A 22127-nucleotide genomic window follows, 5' to 3' on the forward strand; every position below is an offset into this window, starting at 1 on the left:
TCATCCAGTAATATACTTTGCTATAACCAAAAAAGGAGGAGGAGGACAACCTTGTGAATATTGTAAATATTTTTCCATTCTAATTTTGCTGCATTCGAGTCAGAAAATATAGATAGTGTCAAGTCTTTGGAGGCAGAGTATATTAATATTTTGATATGTATCCTTTGACGTTTAAATAACATAGTACTGCATTTCTTTAACCTAATGAGTTGAACCCGTTTGCAATGACTATCATTACAATTATTGCTGCCATCTTTTGCCTCATCTTTTTACTTCAATCATTGTTGAAGCCACCACCTGCATAAAGGTATAACCTGACAGCATGCTGTCTCAGCTGTACTATGGATCTCCTGCTTTCTACTCTTGGCCTTCTCTACCACCACTGCCTGGGACACCTGCAAGAACCTCTCACCACTGTGACATGGGCAAACCAAGAATTTCAGATGAGTTAAAAACTGAGTATCCCTTGATCAATGAAGCAGATGAGCTGAAGAATAAATGTTCGTCTCTTTTACCCCTTGGTATATAATTCTGAAGTGCATTCTACATGGCTCCTCAGAAGACCCTAGTGGATTGAGCCCCATGCTGATCAAGTCAGTAATGCACTCTTAAGTAGACTTGCCCTCCTTCTCAGTTTCACTCTTGTCAGTCCCTTATTCCTGTTCCTTGGGATTCTTTTCCAAAGTAAACTGCCTGCATACAAGACCTTGATTCAGGCTCTCTTCTTTGAGGGAAGCTAGTAAAAGACACCATGCTTTCTTCCTGAGTTTTGTTTCTTTTTCTCCTTTCCTACCATTTATTGTATAATCAAATGTGCTTCTGCTGTTTTGAAAGTTACTCATTCTGCTTTTATTCTTCTGGTGGTTACCCCTAACTTACTGAACCAAGGGCATTACCTAAAGTTTATCAATATCTCAATCTTTTCTCCAAACAAACCAATAACTGGTTCTTAACACACTTAACTGGTTCTTAACACACTTTGACATATATCATGTCATGTATCATTTAGCGTTTAAATTCCAGATTCATACTGATCAAGTGGGTTTATTTGTAGTAATTGAGGATTTAAACAATAATAAAGCACTCAGTGCTTTACTCATTCACACATATCTCACTGCCTGCTCCTGGACTCATCGCTCTTTTACCTGGACTATGGCCTATAATAGTTATTTAAAGAGGATATATGATAAATTTTCTGTAATATTTATTTATTCTTGCATTTATAGTTTAAAGAATGATTATTTCCTGAAGTTTGTTTGAGAAACTACTAGTGGAAGTGCTGACAATGGTTACAGACAGGTGGACTTTTCAAAGGAGTCAGCACAGCAAGGCTGACTCTTACATGGAGGTCTCAGGACCCAATACAAGCAATGGAAACAAAGAGAAAGATAATTATATATTGTTATTTAACCATTTGTCCTATGTTGAAACTAGAGGCTTAAAATACCCAAAGCATGATTTTTTTTGGCTGCATGATTATGCACTTGTAATGGAAGAAAGTTCTTAAGGAGGCTGCCTGCTGATGAGTGAGAACATTTTGATAGGCAATTTGTGAGTTTTGATGCTTTTGAAAAACAGTATATCTGCATGGAATCTAGATTGGCCAGTGAACTGATTGATAAACTGAATGTGGCTTGCATCAGCTCTTGTCACAAGAGAGAAGTATTATGTGTTTAACCACTAAATGGTTAACTGCTTGTGAATGGAATTTTTTTTTTTAGGTATAATTGACGTACAGTATTATATGTTTCAGGTGTACAACATAGTGATTCACAACTTTTAAAGGTTATATTCCATTTATATTTATTATAAAATATTGACTATGTTACCTGTGTTTTACAATATATCCTTGTAACGTATTTATTTTATACATAGTAGTTTGTTCTTAAAGGAGCTGTTGAGCTAAGACTGCAACCTAGTGGTGAGTTTGTTATTCAAAAAAAGTGGCTGGGCCATTGATGAATGCTGCATTTGAATTCAAAGTGGGAATGAACGCACAGACAAGTGTGCTGGTGCCCTCCTTGTGTAGACTGACCTTCAAATCATGTTAAGTGGGCTAGAAATGAAGAAAGGATAACTTAATCGGATTCCTGAAGCTGTTCATCTGATGTGACATTTTCTACCTTGTCTGACACTTCTGATCACATCTCTTAGTTTCTCTTTAAAGGTGCAGTAACACAACATTATAAATCAAATATACTCCAATATAAAAAATAAATTTAAAAAAAAAAATTAAAATTTTTTTTTTAATTTAAAAAAATCAAAAAAAAAAAAAAGGTGCAGTAAGACCTTGATGGGACCAGTGTATCTTATCTTCTCACACTAGTTGGACTAATTTCCCTTATTTGCTTGTTTAATCAGTTCTATTTTAGGGCAGACTTTTAGTTGCTTTTATTTTTGTGTTTGAAGCAATTCAAATCACACTATTCTGTAATCCAAATTAATTAAATTTTGCATGTAACATGATTCTAAATATCATTCTCATTATAATGTTCAGCTTTTTACAGTTGTGGGTTCTTGTTTGGTTTGGTTTGGTTTGGTTTGGTTTGTGTGATCTTAGTTGCCCAAGCAGTGATGGAACCCAGGCCCACCTCAGTGGAAGTGCAGAGCCCTAACCATTGGACCACCAGGGAATTCCCCCAGTTTTTTACAGTTTGATGTAGCTTTTATTTCTTAGAAATGCTTATTACTAGTTGTATCAATTACTATTTCATATTAGTTTGCATTAATATGGAAAAATTTATTGATACAATCATGCTGAGTCTTTATTCTTGCTGTGATCACTTTTCTTACACAAAGTATAGAATATCCAGGAAATATCTGTGTATGACAATTTGAATCTTTTAATTACTGTATATTCTAATCTCATTTTAAAAGTCTGCTTGAATCTTATCTCAATTTTCCTCATTTCTCATCAATCTTTTTAATCATATACTTAAAATTATTAATAGTTCAATCATTGTTTCTTGATTTTCATTGTCAGATCATCCTTGTTCCCTAGCACTCTAATTCTGTTAGATTATATTAACTGGGTTTTCTTTGGCCACACCCGCAGCATATAGGATCTTAGTTCCCTGACCAGGGATCAAACCCATGCCCCCTGCAGTGGAAGCGTGGAGTCTTAACCACTGGACCATCAGGGAAATCCCTTAACTTTCCTTTTATATAGCTTTATTTTACTTGCAAAACTTTACCTGTGATTTTTTTCTTTGTTTCTTTTTCTGGCAAAGCTTGGTATTTGAGTGTGAAGTCTGCTTATTCCATATGTGATAAAATCAGTCTTGTGCTTTCATAAGGGTTATCAAGAGATAATATCATTAGCTTTTAAATTCTTTCTTCACCTCAACTCTTCCACATTTAATTCAAATACATTTTCAGAAAATGTCCTAATTCTTTCAAATTTATATGCTCCTGAGTTTGGAGTATATGACTGTATAGCATTGCCACAAGCAGATAGCTCATGATTATAAGACTTACTGAAGTGGGTTGACTGCATGAAGCGCATCTCAGTCAGTGAAATGATGTCCTCTACATAATTCTTAGGATTTTTTTGTCTCTGATGTCACCCTAATGAAATGGTTTTAGATTCTCTTGTGCTCTTTAAAACAGCTTTCTACAAAGGACAAATGAGGACCTGAGTTAAATGGGGTGAGCCAAGAAATTAGCCACTCTAATCAATGCAGAAATCAATGCTGGAATAATGAGTTATCTGTGAGAGCTTTCTCTTTTTCTACCACTCTTTGGGGATGTATGTTGCGAAATCTGTCACACATAGATCATGGTGACTGACATGGCACTCTAAAGGCAATTTCTACTAAAATAAAAGTTCATGGGACTTGCAACAACATGGATGGACCCAGAGGGTATTATGCTTAGTGAAATAAGTCAGACAGAGAAAGACCAATACTGTATGTTATCACTTAATATGGAACCTGAAAAATAAACTAGAGAATATAACAAAAAGAAACAGACTCACAGATATAAAGAACAAACTAGTGGTTCCCAGTGGGGAGAGGGAAGAGGGAAGGAGCAAGATAGGGGTAGGGGATTAAGAAGCACAAACTAAATAAGCTACAAGGATATATTGTACAGCCCAGGAAATATAGCCAATATTTTATAATAAATATAAATGGAGTATAATCTATAAAAATTTTGAATCAGTTATGTTGTACACATGAAACTAATATAGTATTGTAAATCAACTGTACCTCAATTAAAAAAAAAAGTTCATGGGGCAAAATGCTTTTCTATAAATTAATTAGTGTAATACTGTTAGGGAAACAAAATAAATCTCCCTTCCCCAATACACTTAATTATATTTTGGAAGCAGGAAGCAAATTAATAAAACAACATGGCAGGTCTCAAAGCCATTGATTTTCAATGGATTACTTAAAGCTATGTAAAATATATGATATGAGATACTTTTGATGACCCTTAAAATCTTTTTTAAAACAATAATGTCTTCAATAATTCAGGTTTATTAAGTGCTCCAGAAGTAATGTATGAAAAATGAGGGTACATTGTATACTGGAAAGTATCATTCTATAGTTAAAATTTTATTAACAAAAAATCATGTTGTGTAAATATGTATAAACTACTACAGTGATCTGAAAGCATCTTAATAGTATCCTTTAAAAAAAGCTTATCCTTGAATAATGCCTTAGTTCTCATGTATGAGAGAAATCTATAAGGTTTATTTTTCAGCTCTCAAAGAGCTATTTTATCTGGCATTCTAACTATATCTAAAATAAATGTAAGGAGTATGTTCTATTTTATGTCCTTCTCTAACAACAACAACAACAACAAAATCTTCAGTTAGTGGTTAATGTTATTACCTTAGATCTTCAGGAAAAGCTCCTGGATACAGAATTGTTTAAGGATACATTAGAATAAGTTACAGAATTAGGACTTTAGGTAAGGGAAGACAAAGCAAACATATTTTGACGCACAGAATCACAGATTTGGGGAGGGTAAGAGTGGTAGGAAAAAGAGGGGGAAAGTAGGTAGTTTTTACTTAAATGATGGACATAATATATATAAATGACATCAAAAGAATTGGCATGCTCCCTTTTTTTTTTCACTTTATGGGTTTAAATGGATGATAGATGGCTAGAAAGAGAACATAGACACTCACCGTCCTCAAGTTTCTGATGTATTTGTGTATTTGGCCAAGGTCACACAGACTTAATGCAAGTCTTAATGGCCACATTTCCCGGCATTTCTTAGTGCAGCTTCCCAAAAGAGGGATTTACCACTGTTAACACTAGCTGCACAAGGTAAGTCCTTCCAGATCTGGGAAGCTTAATTTTGTCTTGTACTTTTCATACCAGGGGCAAATATTACTATTTAGGAAGCCCTTAGGAAATATATGCCCCTATTGGAAAAAAAAATTGACATCTGGTACTCTGGTTTTCTAGTCTAACTCAGTGGCAAGCTCATTCAGAGGAAAAAACAGAATGAATGCCCAAATATTCATGAGTGGTATCCTGACTCCAGTTTATTTGGGTCTTGGAAAGCCTGTTTTCCTACCACATACTCTTTCCTCCTTCAATACCATATCCCCAAGTCACTACCTAGAGCAATAAATCAATGGGGTGTAGAGAAGTGAATAATGAATTTATGGATGATAAATCTTGGACAAGCTCAATGCTTATTTTTATTTTTTTATTTTGCGGTATGCGGGCCTCTCACTGTTGTGGCCTCTCCTGTTGCGGAGCACAGGCTCCAGACACGCAGGCTCAGCGGCCATGGCTCATGGGACCAGCCGCTCCACGGCATGTGGGATCCTCCCGGACCGGGGCACGAACCCGTGTCCCCTGCATCGGCAGGTGGACTCTCAACCACTGCACCACCAGGGAAGCCCACTCAATGCTTTTTATACTACTACAAAATTAAAATATATGTGAAAAAAAGCATCATAAAATTTATTTGCCATTCATGATTGCAAGAAGGTGATTCAAAATGAAGTAAATTTTTTCCCAGTAAATTCTCTCAGGTACATTTTTCTCCCTCCTTACCTATTAGCATAATGTTTGGGATAACAGTGGATAGAATAAGTCAAAACTGAGTTCCAGTCTCAGCTTTCATTTCTTTTTGTTCTTGTCACTCATTGTGAGCTACACAGACCAGTCAAATCAGTAACACGTGGGGACTTGTTAAAAATGTAGAATCTCAGTCTTCATCCTATATCTACGGAATTAGAATCTGCATTTTAAAGACCCCCAGGTGATTCACATTAAATTTTGAAAAACGCTGCTTTGTGTAACTTTTTGTAACTGAATATCTCTCCTCCTTGGTTTCTCTTTGGTCAAATTATGAGGCAGATCTAGATAATGTGTAGGAATTTTTGAACTAGAAGGAACCTATAGTAAGGATTAGTGGTTTAGAGCATATGGACTATGGAACCATTGTGTCTGGGTTTGATTCCCAACTTTGCCACTTACTAAGTGGGCAGACTATATAGCCTCTCTGTGCCCCAATTTCCTCATTCAAAAATAAGAATTATAATAATTTCTACTTCATAAAGTTGATATGAATAATTGAATTTATTATATGTATTTAGATTAGTGCTTGATACAGAATAAGCACTATGTAAGTATCAACTCTTATTATGAGTTAAGATTCTTGACTGGTAACATTCTAGAATGTGTGGAGATGCCAACTGACTGACTTGAAAGTTGCTAGTGAGTATATGTAGAATCTAAAATATGAGACAAATGAACTTATCTACGAAACAGAAACAGAATCACAGGCATAGAGAACAGACATGTGGTTGCCAAGGTCAGGGGTGGGAATTTGGGGTTAGCAGATGTAAACTATTATATATAGGATGGATAAACAACAAGGTCCTACTGTATAGCACAGGGAACTATATTCAATGTCCTGTGATAAACCATAATGGAAGAGAATATGAAAAAGAATATAAATATATATGTATAATTGAATCATTTTGCTATACACCAGAAACTAACACAACATTGTAAATCAACTATGCTTCAATTAAAAAAAAATTTTTTTTAAAGGAAGTTACTAGTGAGGGCATTATATCAGTATGAGTGTGGAGAATTGAGGAAAGCTTTATGGAAGAAATGGGAATTTAGAATAGTTTTATGGGATAACTAAATTGGGGAATGATTAGAGATAAAAGCATTAAGAGTATTCCAGGTAAAATAGACTTACAGGCAGTGGTAAACGTTTGGAGAGGGACAGAGGAAAGCAGGGATCATGTCTCCTAAGTTTCAGGAACTTTGAGGAAGGCATGGGGTGACTAGAGCAGAGGCTTGTTGGACAGTTGAAGGGCTAAGATTGGTTCCTCTCAATTATAGACTAAAAAATGTTAGCTTTAACTGTGAGGAATAGAGAATATATATACATATTTGTGGAGGAAAATGGAATAAAGTGATAAAGGAAATCATTAATAGACAGGATGGCTCAGTAGAAGAGAGAGCAAAAGGAATAAGAAGCAAGATTTGGTCATTAGACATGAAGACTACATGGGGAGGAGGCAATTATAGCGCCAAGATTTTAAGTCTGAAGGACCAGAAATGTGATGGTGCTTTTAGCGAAAATGAGAATATTAGAAGCACAACTGCTTTGAGGAAAAGATATGTTTGTTTTAGAAGTGTTGAGTGCAGGTGATGGGAATGCATCCAATAAATGATTTGGCAGCGGCTGTAGAAAGAGCACCATTCAGAACAAGGCCAATCATACTCTCACCTTTTATTGTTGTGTTACTGAGCAGTTCACTAGCATCAATACAAAACAAAGGTAAAACCTTAATTCTAGATTGATCACATCTTTGTTTTCTTTACGTATTTCAAATTCTCTGTCTACTAAATATTTTTAAAATGAGTTTAAATTGAGTGGCGGTATTCGTTTTTTTATGAGTCAACAAAAGAACTTGAAAGAAAATGAGTCTCAGATCCATTATTCCATCTTTCTGCTTCCTGGACAGCATTTGCACTCAGACTCAAAGAAATTGAGAACAAAGGAAATATTTGGCTTTCAGGCTTTTCTAAATCCCCCTAGACCTAGAAGGCAAAAATAATGTTTTTGTCCAGGAAAGAGCCCAGCACAATTCAGTGTCCAGGAGACTATTAGCCATCATCAATAATGTTTACCAGAGTCTCTTGCCTTTAATGAAACAGGAGCAGAAAAATTGATTGGGAGGCAGTGTGTGTGTTATCATAATACTTATCCTTGGGTAAAAAGTGCATTTGTGAGCAAATCTAGTGTTGCCTAGCAACTGTCTCTAGGCAAAGGGTGGTTGGGAGCCAGCTGCTGCCGCCTTTCAGGAGCCTTCGCCTATTTCTACACACCTCATAGGACATCTGTTGTGGATTGTTTGGATTTCAGTTTTAAGGTAGAGTTTTTCTTAACAACTTCTAATATTAGATATTTTGCTTTTTAGTGATCGACGCAATAAACCTAATATTATTACTTTTTATCCATCTCTGAATATAACATAAATATATAGATTTTTTTTTAACTACAGTGGAGTATTTATGAAGTCAGGAGCTTTGGTGACTTTTAAAAACATTCCTTTCTGTGCCTTTTAGACCTGACACATTCTCGAGTGGTCTAGGACTATACCCACATTTACACCCACTTCTAAGAGCGTAGGATGTGGTGTTAAACATGACCCAGAAACTCTCAGATTTGAACTTTTCTCCTGAAAAACCTATCCCTGGCCTTCTTGTGTAGTCACGGTTTTTACTTCCACTGCTGATGGAGATTTATTTTCTTGCCCCTGGCCCTTGCAGCAGGATACAGCTCAGCTAATAGCAGTGAAGCAGGAGTTTCCAGAGGAACCAGGGGTTATGCCAGAACTTGATGAGGGGCAGACAGGCCATATTAGTGGAGAAGTCTCTCCAGCGAGAAGGAATGTAGTCAGTACTGTAGCCTCACACTGGCTGAGTACTTCCGGATACTCCTGATAGTTCAGCCCCTCTAACTGTCCAAGCTGCTTATTTCCAGAGTCCCCAGATACTTCCCAAAGTATTCACATCATTCAGTCAACCATCCATCCATTCTTTGATCCCCGTGGCTGCTTGGAAGTCTCACCCTCTCTCCCTGCTCATTTTCTTACTGCCGTCCAGTCTCTTAAGTCAATTCCACAGGATCCTCTGAAAGCCCTATTCCTTTGCAAACCCACTTCCCTCAACCTATTTACAGAATATTCCATCGCATCTTTATTTTGGACCTTACTCATTTCCAACCCTCTCAGACAGAGCCTGCTCTTTGTCCATACCATAATCTCATAAACCAGAGCCAGGAGACAGGTTGTCATCCACTTTAGCCACCTAGGCCACTTCCAGACCTTTCTTATTTTCATGAGAAGCCCTTCTTCATTTGGGAGACAACATAGCATTTAGAATCATGAGATTTGGATTTGGACCCATATTTTGAGATGTTGGATAGATCACCCAACATTTCTGAGCCTCAATTTCCACATCTGAAAAAGAGGGATCATTTTTACAAGGCTATGGAGATTAAACTTATTCTTTTCACAAATCTTTGCTGATTACCATGTGCCAGGCACTTTTCTAAGTACTGAACAAAACAGTTCTTTCTCGTGGAGCTTGTGGTTTCATGAGGCAAGAAAGTCGAATATATACACATAATTACAAAATCGAATATGAAAGAAAATACAGGGTGTTGTAACAAAGGTTTTTAGAGGTATAATTTAGATGGTGGAGAGGTGGTCAGGAGGCAAGGCCTTAGGAGGTGACATTTAAAGTGAGAACAGCAGGATAGGTAGGTTTTAGGCAATGGAGCGAAGGATGGAGAGGGCATTGCAGACAGAGGGGATTGCAGAGGGCTTTGTGAGAGGCAGATTGTGGTTAGAGATGTAGGCTGGGGACCGAATTTGTGGGACCTGAATGTGAAGTCCAGATGAAGGAATTTTCATTTTAAATGCAATGAGAAGCAATGACTTTAAGCAAGGGTGTAACACTACTTATGCATTTAAAAGATCTCTCTGAGGACAGCATTTGGAACACAGTACTTACTCGGTAATTGAAGTCACATTCACGTAGGCCTTGCTCTGCAATATTTATTGAGTGTAGTCCCCCTGGGTCACAGTTTTTCTCTCTACCCGAGACTCCTGCTATCTCCTGTTGATTAGCTCAGCTTCCGCAACTCCTTCAGAGCTCCTGACATCCACAACTCCAGGGGCCACCCTACATGAGACATCCCATATGCCAATAAACTCCTCTGACCGCAATTTCTTTCTAATTCCTACCACACCTACACATGTCCAGGCCTCCAGGGTGGTAGAATATGAGGATGGAAAGATGGGCACGAGCCAGGTTGTGAAAGGTTGCTTTGATGCTAATGAACTTGAAATTTAATCCTGTAAGAATAGGAAAGTAGCACTGATGGTGGCACTTACTGGTGCCTGTGCTTGAAACGCCCCCACTTCCCGGGATCCCCTTCAAGCTCCTAGTCATCCTTTAGAGTCTGGCTGGTCTCCCGTCTCTGCTAGGAAGACTGCCTTAGCAAAGAAGGTAGTTAAGCATGTTACATGTTGTGTAGAGCTCTTGGTGCTCTTATGCTGTATAATCACATGCTTATTTTTGGTCTCCCCTATAAGTCTGAACTCCTTGAGAGCAAGAACTTGTATTCTTATTGTATCCTCAGTACCTGACATAAAGGATTTCATTAAAATTTGATTTTGTCAAGTTTTTTAAGTTCTCACCTTCCACTAAAAAGTAAAATACCCTAATAAAAGTTCGGCAAATTGGAAGTAAAGATTGGTAATTTCCTCATGTAATCATCTAAAACTGTGTTACTTTGCTAAAGTTTACCCAGATATCTTTGCTCTAAAAGTTGGCACCAGATTCGTTTTTTTTAATAAATGTATTTGTTTATTTTTGGCTGCATTGGGTCTTCATTGCGGTGCGCAGGCTTCTCATTGCAGTGGCTTCTCGTTGCTGAGCATGGGCTCTAGGCACGTGGGCTTCAGTAGTTGTGGCACATGGGCTCAGTAGTTGTGGCTCGTGGGCTCTAGAGCACAGGCTCAGTAGTTGTGGCACATGGGCTTAGTTACTCCACAGCATGTGGGATCTTCCTGGACCAGGGCTCGAACCCATGTCCCCTGCGTTGGCAGGCAGATTCCTAACCACTGCACCACCAGGGAAGTCCGGCAGCACATTTTAAGAAAACTTTATATTTTTATCAGTTTTAATTTTTTGATTCAAATATCAAAATATATAAAAAGAATTTATAGGGCTTCCCTCCCTCTAGAGCCCGCGAGCCACAACTACTGAGCCCACATGCCACAACTACTGAAGCCCGTGCGTCTAGAGCCCTGGCTCCACCACAAGAGAAGCCACCGCAGTGAAAAGCCCGCACACCGCAAGGAAGAGTAGCCCCCGCTCGCCGCAACTAGAGGAAGCCCGCGTGCAGCAACAAAGACCCAAACACAGCCAAAAATAAATAAATAAAATAAATTTTTTAAAAAAAGAAGAATTATAGAAGTCTCATTCCTGCCTGTGCCTTTTCACCCTTTTTCCTCTAGCTACTATAGATTACCATTTTTATTAGTTTATTTTTTGTCCTTTCAGTATTTCTTTATGCAAAAACAAGCAAATATGAATGTATTCTTATAAAAAAGATAGCCTAAAATATACACTCTTTTATTCGTTGCTTTTTTTAACATCAAAATTTATTCTAGAGGTGTCTCCAAGTCAGTAGTTGATAGAGTTCTTCCTTAATCTTTCTTGTGTATGCACAGTTTTTTATATACCATGATTTATTCAGCCAGTCCCCTACTGCTGGATGCTCTGTTCGAGTCTTTTGCTTTTACAAACAATTCTGCAAAGGATAACCTAGCACAACTGTCATTTCAAATTAGCACAGATATATAGATAGGCACGCACATGTATATACATGTATGTATGTATGTTATATATGATACCTATATCTGCCTATATATATATATATATATACACACACACATATATATATACACATACATGCACATATGTATGAGATTCCTGGAAATTAGATCATTACATCAGAGTAAATTCATCTGAAATTTTGGTAGATAATTCCAGAAATTCCTTCCTGATGGTTATTCCATTTTCTACACCTTCCAGCAATGTTTGAAAGTGTCCATTTCCCCATAGCCTCTCCAACAGTGTGTTATAAGACTTTTGGATTTTGCCAATCTGATAGTTGAGGAATTATAGCTCAGGGTAATATTAATTTGCATTTTTACTAGTGAAGTTAGCACCATCTCATATGTTTAGTGGCTATGCTATTGGTTTTATTTCTGTGACCTTTCCGTTCATATCTTTTGCTTACTTTTCTAAAAAGTTGGTCTTTTTCTTCTCTATTCCTAAAAGTTTTTAATGTCTGTTGAGAATGTAAGCATTCAGTATGTGCTGTGAGTTGCAAATGTCTTTCCTATTTTGTTATATTTGTTTTAACTCTGCTAATGGTGTATTTCTGACATGCACAAGTGTTTATTTGTGTTTACTTTTAACTGTTAGCCTTTCCAAAATTTGAGTCATAGTTAAATGGTTATGATAAAATACTTTCCCAAGGTTATAATAAAAACCACCTATGTTGTTTTCTAATACTTCTATAATTTCTTTTTTTTTTTACATTTAAACTTTGATCCATTTGGACCTATTTGTTTAACTTGATACATTGCATCAGTATGGAATCTGCTTTATTTTTTTCCAAATTGCTACCCAGTTTTTCCAACACTATTTATCAAAAAGTCTATCTTAAAAAAAAAGTCTATCTTTACTGTTTGATTTGATGTGCAGTCTTCATTGTGTGCTAAATTCCCATAGGTATTCAAGTCTATCTCTGGACTTTCTATTCTGTTTGATTAGTCTTTTCATGAGCCAATCCTATACTTTTAATTATTGATACATTATAGTATGTTTACATATCTGGTAGGGGTAGTACCCTTATTGCTCTTTATCAGAATTTTCCAGGCTGTTCTTCTTTGTTCACTTTTCTTTTTTTTTTTCCGGTGCACTTTAAAATTGGTTTATCTAGCTCCAGAAAATAATCTGTATTCTTATTATGTTTGTTCCTTGATAATTTATAAAAATGACACACTGCTTTATGATATTAAGTCTTCCCATTAAAGAACACAGTACATCTTTACATTAATCCAAGTTAACTTAGAATTTTTTTATTGCAATATAATTGAAATGTAACATTTAGTTATTAGTTTCAGGTGTACAACATAATGATTCAATATATGTATGTATTGTGAAATGAGGTCACAATAAATCTAGTTAACATCCATCACCACAGAGTTACACTTTTTTTTTCTAGTGATAAGAACTTTTAAGGTCTACTTTCTTACTTTCAAATATACAATACAGTATTAATTATAGTCACTGTGCTGTACATCACATTCCCAGGACTTATTTATTTTATACCTGGAAGTTTGTACTTTTTGACCCCCTTCACCCATTTTGCCCACCTCACCCCCTACCTCTGGCAACCACCAATCTGTTCTCTGTATCTATGAGTTCAGGGTTTTGTTGTTTTTGTTTTTGTTTTGGTTCCACATATAAGTAAGATCATACAATATTTGTCTTTCTCCAAGTTATTTCACTCAGCATAATGCTCTCAAGGTCCAAATGTCAGGATTTCCTTATTTTTATGGCTGAATTATTATAAGTAAAAATAAAAATATTTATTCAACATCTGCTTTGTCCATTCATCCATCAATGGACACTTAGGTTTCTTCCATATCTTGGCTCTTGTGAATAATGCTGCAATAAGCATGGGGGTATCTTTTCAAGTTAGTGTTTTTGTTTCCTTCAGAAAAATACCCAGAAGTGGAATTGCTGGATCATATAGTAGTTCTATTTTTAAGTTGTTTTTTTTTTAATTTTTATTTTATATTGGAGTATAGTTGATTTACAGTGTTGTGTTAGTTTCAGGTGTACAGCAAAGTGATTCAGTTATACATATATCTATTCTTTTTCAGATTCTTTTTCCATTTAGGTTATAACAGACTATTGAGTAGAGTTCCCTGTGCTATACAGTAGGTCCTTGTTGATTATTTTATATATAGTAGCATGTATATGTTAATCCCAAACTCCTAATTTATCCCTCCCCCTCTGCCTTTCCCCTTTGGTAATGATAAATTTGTTTTTGAAGACTGTGAGTCTGTTTCTGTTTTGTAAATAAGTTCATTTGTAGCATTTTTTTAGAGTCCACATGTAAGTGATATCATATATTTGTCTTTCTCTGTCTGACCTACTTCACTTAGTATGATAATCTCTAGGTCCATCCATGTTGCTGCAAATGACATTTCATTCTTTTTATGGCTGAGTAATATTCCATTGTATGTATGTACCACATCTTTATCTACTCCTCTGTCAATGGACATTTAGCTTGTTTCCGTGTCCTGGCTATTATAAATAGTGCTGCAATGAACGTTGGGGTGCATGTTAACTTTTTGAATTATGGTTTTCTCCAGATATATGTCCAGGAGTGGGATTGCTGAACCATATGGTAGTTCTGTTTTTAAGTTTTTGATGAACCTCCATACTGTTTTCCATAGCGGCTGTACCAGGTTACATTCCCACCAACAGTGCGCAAGGGTTCTTTTTTCTCCATATCCTCCCAAGTTAACTTGTATATTCTTTGTATTAGAAAGATTCTCCTTTAGGTTCTGGGGGTCTACTTATCCCATTATTTCTGTCATTGTTTGTTATTTTAATTGATTGATTAACTTCTGTATATTAACCATTTTATATCTTACTACCTTGATGAATTCTCTTTAGTAGTCATTTTCATTTGCTATCTCTGGACTTTTCAGGTGTACAATCATACCATCTGCAAATATGGAGATAATTTAAATTTTTTTCCAATTTTTGTACCTTTAATTTTCTATGGTTTTGGAAGTATTAGGCAATTAATTAGTGTGAAGTAGTAGTGATCATTGTGGGCATCTTTGTCTAGTTCCTGACTTTAGGAGGAATATCTTCAGTGTTTCTCCATTAGGAAGTATGTTAGCCTTAGGGCTGAGATATAATATGTAGAATCATATAAATGAAGTTTTCATCCGCTCTTATTTTGAGTGTGTTTTTTTTTTTAAATCAAGGGTGGATTTGGTTTTTGTCAACTTCCTTTTCTATGAGTATATATATAAACGTAATTTTTTCTATGGATTTATTAATATGCTAAAATACATGACTAAATTTTGTACTATTGAACTATTCTGACATTCTTGTACAGGAGGTAGGGAGGAATCTAATTTGATTATGACAGATTATTCTCTTAAAGTGCTGTTTATTAATATTTTGTCTTTTTGAAATGATATTCATAAGTATAATTCATCATCTTTTTGCAGTCTATCAGGTTTTAGTATCAATGTTGTAATTTATAAAATAATTGGGAAGTTTTCATTTTTCTGAGATCTGGGACAGTTTAAATAGCATTAGAATTACCTACTCTCTAAAGATTCCTCTGTTAGACTAGATAATGGCACTTTTTAGGGGGTGGAGTAGATATTTGCAATACATATAACAACAATTAAACTAGTTTGCAACCACTTCTTTAGGATTTCCCTCAGTTCCAATATACAACTTTAGTATTATCTTATAATGTTTAACCTTGATACTCTTTACTATGCTCAGGCTACTACAACCTAATTTATCAATTTCAGTGGAAATCAAGTTCAGTAGAATTCCTAAATCTGCTGGGGTAAGTTTTGGTAGATTACTTTTTCCTGGAAAATTATCCATTTATTTATTTTTCATAGAGTTGTGCAAAGTAGCTTTATAATCCCTTTTGTTTTTGTGATTATTTCCATCTTTTCGTATCTTTTTTTTGTGACTATTTGATATATTTTGTATTGGAAAGTAAATTAAAGTGTCCTCTTTGTAGTGCATTTCTGTTTCTCCTTGTATAGTCTATAGGTTTTTACTTCATGAAAGTTACTGCTAAGTTATTTGGTACATAGGTATTCATATCTTATATTCCTTGTGAATTCTTACCCTTAGCATTAAAAAAAAAAGTCTTTTAAAATTGCTTTTTGATTCCAGTTCTGTACTCACTGATATCAAAATCACTGCCCATGCTTTCTTTTTGTTTGTTCATCCTTTTAGTTTTATCTTTACTGAATTGCATTGCCTCTGGAGTGCATCTTGTTTACAGTATAGGGCTCGCTTTTGCTTTACAATAGAAGTATGACCTGTATCATGCACACAAAACCCAAAAGTCACATTTTCTTATGTTCCACTGGCCAAAGCAAATTTCATGGAGAAGAGATATATGCCTCTAGGCAGATCTGCCCCGTGAAGAAACTGTGCATTAGAGAGATGCTTTTCCAAGCCTTACTTAAGAATCCATGTGTCGACTGCAAAAAAAAAGCATAATATGAGAGCTATGAGTTCAGTTTTATTTGAGGCTTACTGAGGACTATAGCCCAGGAGATAGCCTCTCAGACAGCTCTGAGGAACTGCTCTAAAAAAGTAGGGGGGAAGTCAGTATACATATGATTTTAGTGAAGGGGGTACATGCAATCAAGCACACATCTCAGTAGAAGGTTGCTGTAAGTCACAAGGTACAGATATCTTAGTTAATGATTTAGTGCTTTTCTAAGCATGAGAAGATACAAGAAATTGGGTTCATAAAATTTTCTCCTGAAAATATTTATCTGAAGGCCTTCTTCTGCCAGTTTTTCCCAGGACACAGAGTGCCTCATCCCGGTTCTCCACCCTGAACTCTTTTCAGGGTGTGTTGAAGGTCAGTGACTGCAGTGGCTACTGACTTCATTCTTATAGAACCAGATGGCAAGCGTGCATGCAGTAGAAGAGAAAGCCAGCATTTGAACATGTGCTCCCCAGAGAACACTGATGGCCATTGGGTGTTGGCCACAGAAGCAGGGACACCCAACACACAGAACTGCAGTTTTCCCCAGTCAAGGAAGGAGATATTTTTCTCTCCCCTCCTTCTGCACTTTGCCTCAAATACAGAAGAGCGAGAGAGGGGACTTGGAGGTGCTGGAAGCCAGACCCTTGCCCTTTCTTCTCACTCTAACCTGATAGAGCCATAGCTTTAGCCTAAGTTAAGAGAGCATAGGAGAAAAGCTAACAATCAGAATAATGTATTTCTGATGGTTTGGAATGGCTGAATGGCTGTACAATCTGGCCAAGAGAATTAAAGTAGCCTCTCCACAGCAGAAAAGGGGAATTTAAGAGAGTACAGAGACTGAAGAAAAGAAATAAGAAGCAGAGGTGGAAGATGCAGGAGAGAAAGGGGCATAACTAACGGAGCAGGGTCCTCAAGGAAGTTGAAAGATTTGGAGTCAATAAAGCCTGGATTTGAAGAGGAGGGAACAAATTTCATCCTTCAAAAACAGAGGAAACGGGACTTCCCTGGTGGCCCAGTGGTTAAGAATCCACCTGCCAATGCAGGGGACATGGGTTCGATCCCTGGTCTGGGAAGCTCCCACAATTCTTAGATGCCTCGGAGCAACTAAGCCCATGTGCCACAGCTACTGAGCGTACGCTCTAGAGCCCACGAGCCACAACTACTGAAGCCCATGCACCTAGAGCCTGTGCTCCACAACAAGAGAAGGCACAGCAATGAGAAGCCCATGCACCACAACGAAGAGTAGCCCCCGCTCACAGCAACTAGAGAAAACCCAACCACAGCAATGAAGACCCAGTGCAACAAAAAAAATAATAATAATAAATAATTTTTTTATAATGGAGGAAAGGTGTTAAGAATGGGTATGAATATAGGTGATTGTGCACAGAGTCTGGAAAGCTGATAACCTGAGTTTTTTTAATGAAGTAGGAAATAAGGATGTCTGGAGAGAACGAGGACAGCTGGAACAGTGAGGAAGGTTTAGAATTACATTGAAATACTAAAGTTGAATTTGACCTAAGGTAGAGAGATAAAAATAAATTACTTTTTTCTGTACTAGCAACAAGTTATAAAAGAGAAAAAGATAACAATGGATCATCTGAAAAATTTTATACAAAGATGTTAAACAATATCTGTTTTTAGATAGAAAGATTTAATATCATAAAAACATGAATTCTCCCCAAATTAAGCAAATGTAATACAATTCTAATTTAAATGTGAATAAGATGGGGGGTGGATAAAGTGATCTTAAAGGTTATTGGAATTATAAATGTAAATAAGACCAGTAAAGAATGACTTGCTTCATATGATTGAAGCATATCATGACCTCCTTATTGGCTTTGGTTTGGGCTTAGAAGGAGACAAGTCAGAGAACAGATTAGAGAGCTCAAAAATAGATCCCAGTACACGCAGATATTTGATGTATAACAAAAATGATATTTCAGTTGAAAGGGAAGAAATGGGTTATTTTTTAAACAGTGCTAACCCAACAACCTACTCATCTGGGAAAAAGTATATCAGATAACTTCCAGATTGACTAAAGAAAAGAAAGAAGAAATAATAGGTTTTATATACACACAAATATCCCTCAGGTTGTTGAGTAACCAAGACAGGGCCATGAAGCTGTAAAGGAGAAGACACACATTTTAAAATTTAATCCATTTAGAAAGATTAAATGTAAACCAGAAAGAAATGAATGTTGTGCTTTAATAAAAACTTTACTTTAAAAAAGGAAATGATAACTTAGGGGAAATTATTTGATATACATGATAGAGAAGATCTTAACTATACAAAAGTGCTCACTAATGGAGAAAAAACATAAATGACCAAAAAGAAAAATGGGGAAATGAGATTTGGAGAAAGCAATTCCAAGTGGCCAATAAATGTGAATTTATGCTCAACCTTGCCAGGAGTTAGGGAAATAAAGTAACAATGACACAGCCTCTCAAAGCCATTAGATTAGCAAAAGCTGAGAGTGAAAATACCTGCTGTTGAAGAAATCTGGGGAGAAGGGTACTCTCACGCATATGGAAATGGTCATTGTTTCAGCCATTTTGAAAAGAAATGCAGTATTAGCTATTGAAATTAATAATACTTTTAGGAATATATTCCATGAGAATAAAATCACTCCTAGATTAGGTATATAAATGTTTATTAGGTATGTATATGCTTATGTTTATTTTACATTGTACTAAAATGCCCCTCAGGAAGTGAATGACTAAGTATTTATGGCACACGTATATCAGGTATTACACAGCCATTGAAAGAAATAAATTAGGTTCCTATGAAGCATTTCCCCTGAGCTAGGCAGTCATATGATCCTTACAACCTGATGAAGTAGGTGGTAATAATGTTACAGGTAAGGGAACTAAAACACACAGAGTTTTTAAAAAGTTGTCCAAGGCCTCATAGAATTATATTCAAAATCATTGTATTTTCTCCTTTATGCCAGTTGACTTGGAGAGATTTTCATAATACTGTTCAGTATGAAAATCTTCATATATAGAATTTTATATAATAAGATCACATTATTATAAAAACAAGTGACCCCCTAAGCTTTGTTCCCAGATACACACAACCTCCATAGCATGCTATATATCTAGAATATGTTTGTATACCATAAAAGTATGGAGGGTTACACATGAAGTAACTATTTCTTATGGAAGAAGTAAATTTACTATTCATGGTAAAAAAAAAAATTATGTAGCCTCTAATTCCATACAGCTATTTATGAAAGAATGATTATCTGAGGAGAAGAGTGGATTCTTTGTGATTTTTATTTTTACCTTGGTTTTTACTGACTTTTTTTTTTTTGGTACGCGGGCCTCTCACTGTGTGGCCTCTCCCGTTGTGGAGCACAGGCTCTGGACGCGCAGGCTCAGCGGCCATGGCTCATGGGCCTAGCCGCTCCGCGGCATGTGGGATCTTCCCGGACCGGGGCACGAACCCGTGTCCCCTGCATCGGCAGGTGGACTTTCAACCACTGCGCCACCAGGGAAGCCCATTTACCTTGGTTTTTAATTTTTAATTGCATTATTTTTTAAATAAGCATGCAGGATTGAGGGAAAGGAAAGTGATATCCATTGTGGGGAAAAAGAAACTAAGTTAATGGGGACATAACAATGATAATATTTCTATAAATCCACCTCAAAATTATTTCCCCCGTGTCTCTAGAACTTAAAAAGTTAATGCTAACGAGAAGGTATGGTGATGCTATTTAAGACTTAATATGTAAGACTGTAAACATCAGGTCATGAAAGCAAAGGGTTTTTTAGCAGAAGTTAAATTGAATCTTTATTTTAATATGTATGCAGACCCCTCGACAAGCAGGGGTCTTAAATTTCACTTAACTGTGCTGACATACCATTTCTTACATTAATTAATTTGAAGCAAATTAAAATGTGTTTCACTTATTGATGAGGAACCAGTGAGAATTTTTTGACATTCCTGTATAAATATTTACATATTTTAAATGAATTTTGTTATACACAAACTGTAATGTTATTTTTAATTTTATTGATTAAATTATATATTCCTGAGGAGCTCCACAGTCTTATAATATCATTAAAGAAGTTTATCTTTTTTTAAATTCTGTTCTCCATGGATAACATCATCTCTAGCATTATGCAGACACTGGGGTGGAGAAGAAGGGTGAAACCAAGCCCCCAAGCTCCCACTGAACAAGGGAAAGTGTGTAAGAGGCTGATCTAGAAGGGTGATGAAGGAAGTTCCCTGATGGCCTAGGGGTTAGAATTCTGGGCTTTCACTGTTGTGGCCTGGGTTCAATCCCCGGTCGGGGAACTGAGATCCCACAAGCTGAGAGATGTAACCAAAAAATAAATAAATAAACTAACTTTTAAGAAAATAAATAAAATAAAAGGGCGATGAAGCATAGCCGAGAGTATGATCCCACAGCAGAAGCCTCAAGAAGTGGGGAAAATGCTCATGTTTGGAGACATGTGTGGGCAGAGAATCTTATATCTGTTTTGGAGGGAGGGCTGCAGGAGAAGGGCTGTCGTCAGAGGAGGACCGGGTTTCCCTTAGGGCCTGGAGGTAGAGAGACTCCTATGATAAGATGAGGATGTAGGAGGTTGACTAGACGGGGATTAGGATTCCAAAGGCTGCAGTGAAAGGAGCTGAGATGAAGGATGGTAGTGGGATTTACCAGGCTGAGAAAACAGAGGACAGGAATAAAAGAACTAGAGAAGGTAGGTGGTTTTAGCTGGGATTGAGTACTTGCCTCTCTCCCTCTGCTTGAGAGTTATGATTAGCAGTGATTGGCCTCCACCCAATTTAGTACAAATTCTATTGGTGTTGTAACTGCCTAAGGGGCCCAGGCAGTCGGACTTGTCTCGGGAGTTTTTTTATATGGGCCTGGAGACAGTGGTGGAGCTGCAGGGCAGGACCTCCAAGGAGGTTCATGGGAGTTCTAGGTTGATGAATACTATTTTGCTGAGCTGTTGTGTTCTCACTTTCTAACAATCGTATTTTTGTGAGTATAAAATATTCACTCTTTGGTTATGAGCTAAACTATTTGGACTCAATTTCTGGAGATGCTTGGGTTTTTTCCATCAAATTCAGGACATGACCTATTTTGATTTGTGAAGTAGAGCTGCTAGCGTGTCACAGTTCTGTCGTATTTAGCTGTGAGTAGAACTCATTTCTTTGAGCTCCCTTTGTATTGTGAAGCTCAGTGTTCCAAGTTCTCTTGTCCCTAAGGTCCTTGGCTGGGGACTGCTTTGTAACCACATTCTTCTAGCCAACATGACGTAAAGTAATAGAACTTGCCAGTAACATTCAATATCTCAGACTGAGAGATCACTTTAAGAAAAAAGCCTGAAGGGGCTTCCCTGGTGGCGCAGTGGTTAAGAATCTGCCTGCCAATGCAGGGAACACAGGTTCGAGCCCTGGTCCGGCAAGATCCCACGTGCCGCGGAGCAACTAAGCCCATGTTCCACAACTACTGAGCCTGCGCTCTAGAGCCAGTGAGCCACAATTACTGAAGCCCGTGAGCCACAACTACTGAAGCCCGCATGCCTAGAGCCCGTGCTCTGCAACAAGTGAAGCCACTGCAATGAAAAGCCCACGAACAGCAGCGAAGACCCAACGCAGCCAAAAATAAATTAATTAATTTAAAAAAAAAAGAGAAAAGGCTGAATTCAGTGACTCACAAAACCAGACTTTTGCCATACACAGGAGGGGAAAGTATCAAGGAAGACAATGAAGAAATGTGAAAAAATTCAAGTTGCAGTAATCTATTCTTAAGA

At 36.9% G+C, this 22127-nt stretch overlaps 2 protein-coding genes and 1 long non-coding RNA gene across 4 annotated transcripts in view; 2 read left to right on the forward strand and 1 right to left on the reverse strand.

Moving 5' to 3' along the window:
• Positions 1-22127, forward strand: part of PMS1 (PMS1 homolog 1, mismatch repair system component) — a 596068-nt gene that overhangs the window by 301928 nt on the left and 272013 nt on the right. The gene's annotated exons all lie outside the window — the stretch shown is intronic.
• LOC125964971 (uncharacterized) lies at positions 1936-3614 on the reverse strand. The gene is made up of 3 exons (XR_007478359.1): positions 3478-3614; positions 3195-3286; positions 1936-2159 (listed from the first exon to the last, which is right to left on the reverse strand). It is a non-coding gene; the product is annotated as an uncharacterized LOC125964971 (long non-coding RNA).
• C7H2orf88 (chromosome 7 C2orf88 homolog) overlaps positions 8268-22127 on the forward strand; it is a 61539-nt gene continuing 47679 nt past the window's right edge. For both annotated transcript variants that reach the window (XM_049712156.1, XM_049712157.1), the window contains exon 1: positions 8268-8362. The gene's annotated coding sequence lies outside the window, so the exon portion shown is untranslated. The remainder of the gene's footprint in view (positions 8363-22127) is intronic.

This window comes from Orcinus orca, chromosome 7, assembly GCF_937001465.1.
Source record: "Orcinus orca chromosome 7, mOrcOrc1.1, whole genome shotgun sequence".
Classification (NCBI taxonomy): Eukaryota; Metazoa; Chordata; class Mammalia; order Artiodactyla; family Delphinidae; genus Orcinus; species Orcinus orca.